Raw genomic sequence first — 5,079 nt, 5'->3', positions numbered from 1 at the left:
ACTCCTAACATCCCTTACCTTTTGTGGAGGTGGAACCTTCTTGATTAGAGCGATTTTGTTAGGATCCACCTGTAACCCTTGGCGAGAGATGGTATGGCCTAGCACGGTCCCTTCAGTCATTAGGAATTCACATTTTTCAGGGCTAAGGGACAAGTTCATCTCGATGCACTTGGTTAGGACTTTTCCCAAGTTGGACAATGCTTCCTGGAAGTTAGCCCCGTAAGGAGTAAAGTCATCCATATAGATTTCTACTGCATCATGGACCAACTCTGAGAAGATGCTCAAGACAGCTCTCTGGAAGGTAGCAGTAGCATTGCATAGTCCAAAGGGAAGGACACGGTAGGCAAAGGTACCCCAGGGACAAGTGAAGGTGGTCTTATCTTGGTCTTCCGGGCTGATTTGAATCTGGTTGTACCCGCTAAACCCATCCAGGAAAGAGAAGAACTTCTTTCCTGCCAGTCCATCCAACACTTGATCTATGAAAGGCAGAGGGAAATGGTCTTTCTTGGTAGCTTTGTTCAGCTCTCGGTAGTCCACACAGATTCTCCATTTCCCATTTTTCTTGGGAACCAAGACCAGAGGGGACACCCATTCACTATCTGAGATGGGGTAGATGAATCCGGCATCCAACAGTTTCTGCAATTCTTCCTTGACAGTGTCCTTAAGGGCTGGATTCATTCTCCTCTGGGGTTGCCTAACCGATTTACAATCCTCTTTGATGTATATATGATGGGTACAGACCGAGGGATGGACTCCTTTCATCTCCTTATAGCTCCAAGCAAAAGCATCTAGGTGGCTGGCCAACAGGCTACACAACTCCTTCTCCTGGGAAGGAGATAGGGAGGAGCTGATCTTTAATGCTCTCTCAGGGCCGAACTCCACGTTTTTTACTCTGGGAGTGACAGGGTTGGTTGTACAAAGGTCCACTAAGGTGCTAGCTTGGGCATCCTCCACCAACTACTCTAAGGATAGTGCACTGGAAGGTGGATTCTGGATCAAAGTCTCAATCAAGTCATCCTCGGTTGGAGGGTCTCTTCTAGTGGTATCTAGGGTGCACAGAGGTGCTGAGTACACCTCGTCTTCCTCTCCTTCTTCTAGCCAAAGTGGTAAGTCATGCTCTAAGGAGGGTTGGGAAGGAGGGTATAGGACTAGCTGCTTGGACATGGGACCATTTTTGATGGTCATATTTCCTACACGACAACTTATGTAAGCATCTGCAGTAGCTAACGAAGGCCTTCCCAAAATGAGAGGATATCCAGTAAGCTTTGCCTTTGGTTGCAGAACCAGGAAGTCTGCAGGGTATTCCCAAGAGTCAACAGAGACCAAGACATCCTCCACAATCCCTTCGGGAGTCACGGTGGAGAGATCTGCTAGTTGCAGTACTGTCGAGGTCTTCCTCAAGGAATCCTGAAGATTGAGTTTGAGCATGGTATCCCTGGTCATCACATTAATGGCAGCCCCCAGATCAATCAAGGTGTGAGGTATGATGGTGCCATTGATGTGAACATCTACTACAGGACTTCCAGGATCTAGATACTTGGGGCAGATGACTTGTCCTAACATAAGGTCAGACAGTTGTCCTATGACATTGATGGTTGAGGCATCTTTCTTTCTCCTGCCTGGGTGTTTAAAGCACTTTTCCTTAACCAGTTTGTTGTATATGGGCACATCCTTGATGGCTTGGAGAAGTGGTATTTTTACACACAACTGCTTGAGCTCACCCAGAAGCTCATCTTCCTCTGGGTTGGGTTGTGTGGTGGCAGTTAGTCTCTCAGGAAAGGGTGGAATAGCTTTTGGTTCACTTTCCTATTGATCTTCCTCATCCTCTAGGGGAGGAGGTTGGCGATCTGGAAGGATCTTCCCAGATCGAAGATTGATCTCTTGGATCTCCACAGCATAGGTAGGACATGATGTTTCCCCAGTGTATACCTGCTGAGCCTGTCTATTGTTGGGGTGCGGGTTCGGTTGAGCAGGCATTTGAGGTTGCCTTGGAGGAGCAGGAGGTAAAGGCTGAGGTTGAACTAGTGGTGGAGGCAAAATGGCAGGAGGAGTGTGGTATTGGGGCCTCCACCCCGACTGAGGTGCACTCCATTGAGGCTGTGACTGGGCATGTGAATGATATGAATGAGAAGTAGGTTGAGTAGGGTACTGAGGTGGATAAGACCATGGAGGAGGCATGGACCAAGAAGGATGAGCAGGGGGACCCCAAGAAGGCATGGGAGTCGATTGGTTGGGGTTATAATAAGCTTGTGGTGCCCCTTGCATTCCCTACTGATAAGGTCTAGATCCTTGTGGCCTCCTTTGGTTGATGAAGTAGAGAGGTTCAGTGGGGGCTTCGGTTCCTTGGTACATAGCTTTAAACCCAGGTAAGGTTGGACACTGATTTGTTGGGTGGTCCTCCTCACAAACGAAACACACTTCAACCGAATGCAATGGGCATTCGTTCTTAGGGTGTCTTCTGGTGCACCTAGGGCAGAAGACAGCCAAGGCTCTCTCAGCTTCTTCTTTCTCTGCTGGATCCTGAATGTGTCCAGCTGCATGGCAATGGTCTGTCTCACCTCACTCTTAAGATCTTCTAATTGGTTTGTAAACTCATGTTTGGAGAAAGGGACACCAGTGGAGAGGAGATTTCCTCTACCTCGTTTCCTAGCTGCCCTGTAATGATTTCTAAACACAGTCTTGATGTCCTCATAAGGCAGTTGGTAAATGTCCCCCCCCAGCTAACATGTGAAGGGTGTCTAAGAGATCTTCAGGGACTCCTCGGAGTAGAACCAACTTGAGGGATTCAGGGTCAAGTGTGCACCTGGCCCGCTTATAGCTAAGTTGGAACCTCTCCTCATAATCCTCTAAGGACTCATCATTTCCCATGGTCATCCGAAAGATCTCTCCCTTGGTTTCCTTAGACCTACAGTAATCCCTATACTTGGTATTGAAGGCTTGCTGCATCTGAGCCCAAGTAGTGATACTATTCCTAGGTAATCCCATGAACCAGCGTAATGCTGCATCCTTAAGAGTTGAAGGGAAAAGCTTCAGCTTTTGCTCATCTTCAGTATAGTCATAGGTTCTATAAAAGACAGCAAACTCAAACAAGAAGGTATCAGGATCCTCAGTGGTCAGTCCATGGAAGTGAGGCAAAGCGGAAGGGCTAATGTTCTTCATTTTCATCTCTCCATTGGTCTCTCGGATGGGGAAAGCACCTTCTATTCTCTCATCTTCTCTTCTATTATCAGCCATGGCTTTAGATGGAGTGGTCTCTAACTCTTCTTCTTCTACAGGGTCTTGGTATATCTCAGGATGTTCACCTATAGGTTCCTCTGGGTCGCTATCACCAAAGAAGAGAGAAGGGTGACTTAGTGATGTGGTGGGAGTGTTGGGTAGGAATTTGCCTGATTTATCTCGGTTCCTACGAGGCATGAAATGGAAAGGACTTTTCTTTTTGATTGCTTTTGCTTTTTCTTTGGTACCTGCAAAACTGAAACAGAGTGATCTACAACTAACTATCTTGCTCAAATGAAATTGCGGAATTGGAAAGCTAATCTAGGAAAGCAAGAAATACTAATCTATGAAAGCAGGAATGCTAATCTATGAAAGCAGGAAATGCTAGTCTATGAAAGCAGGAAATGCTAGTCTATGAAAGCAGGAAATGCTATGCTACTTTTGCAGAATGGAAATGAAATAAACTACTGAGCAGAAGTAAGAGTACGAAAGTAGAAGAAAAGCAACAATTACTAATACTCTGACGCTTCCCCGGCAACGGCGCCAAAAAGGATGCTGAGCTCCAGTATTGTAGCAATAATGCTACAACTCCTGGGGCTTCTTATCTCTTAATTTTATCAACCCGGTAGTTCGTACAAACTTGGAAGCGACGGTGCTATATGCACAAGTACTAGCTCTTGTCGCAGCTGTCACTTGGTCAGCTGGCACAAGTCCGCTAGAGCTCAAGCCAACTTCTATAGGCTCTTAGAAGAAGCTTGCTAATTGATGGACGAAAGCTATTCTCAAAGGAAAGCTACTTTACTTCACAAAAATGAACTGAAAGCAAATCAAAGCATAGAAACCTAGGAAACCCTAATTTGACTAGTCTAACCTCTATAATGCAAAGAATGTGAATGAAACTTCTACCAATGCTGCCATTACCTCTAATAAGTGAAAATGCATAAATCTAAGCTGCTTGCATCTTAAAAGACATGTTTTTGTATTTTTTCCTTTAAGTGGATGGAATGATTGTGATTTTGTGCTTATTAGGGTTTGGTTGTGCAGATGTGATGTAGAAGGAAGGAAAGCGTGGGAAAGGTTGGGGAGGCTAGGAGAGGTTCCCAGGGATCCTTAGCATCTGTCCACAGAGGTTCCTCACGTTCAGAGGCTCAGCAACCGAGTGAGTGGCCTCCTACAGGATGTCTGCAGGGGATCCTACAGGAAACTCAGAGGTTTCTACAGGAAGTCTACAAATTGCTACAGGATGACCTATCGTGGGTGTTTGAAGTGATGGTGGAGTGATGGAATGGTAGGGGGAGATATGTAAGGTAGGAATAAGGCTGGTGATGGCTCAGGAGTGGAGGAATAGGATGGGGAACGAGTGTAGGGAGTAGGTTGGAAGATAGAGGGCTATGTCAACGAAAGGTCTAGAGAATGAAGTTACGTGAGGAGTGGAGGAATTTGGGAGATAACAGAGCGGAGCAGAGGTCAAGTATGTGGTTGCATGCGTGATAAAGATGAAGGAGGAGGTAATGGAACGAGGGAGAGCAGTGTAAATGAAATAAATGGCTTATGACTGTCACCAAGACAAAAATTCATTAACCTAAGCTATCTGTGCTATGAACTCAATGAACAGCAATCCAAAACGTGAAGAGAAATGTGTGTGAAGCTGTGATGAAGGTGTGTGGTGCAGGTGTGAAGTACATGAAATAATCTAACATAACCGTGACTGTGTTGCAGCAAGCACAAAGTAAAGAAATGCGTATTTTTGTGGTTGGTATAGGCTGCACTCCAATCTCCAAATAGAGATGGCAGTGGAGGCTTTCTCAACCGTTTTCCTTGGAGCTCCTGTGTATGATCAACCTGCTAATCTAACTAAGCAAC

Source organism: Pinus tabuliformis, chromosome 9 (genome assembly GCF_031772625.1).
Source record: "Pinus tabuliformis cultivar Carrire ecotype Pingquan chromosome 9, CPIR1, whole genome shotgun sequence".
Taxonomy (NCBI): Eukaryota; Viridiplantae; Streptophyta; class Pinopsida; order Pinales; family Pinaceae; genus Pinus; species Pinus tabuliformis.
This window is presented reverse-complemented; position numbering follows the sequence as displayed.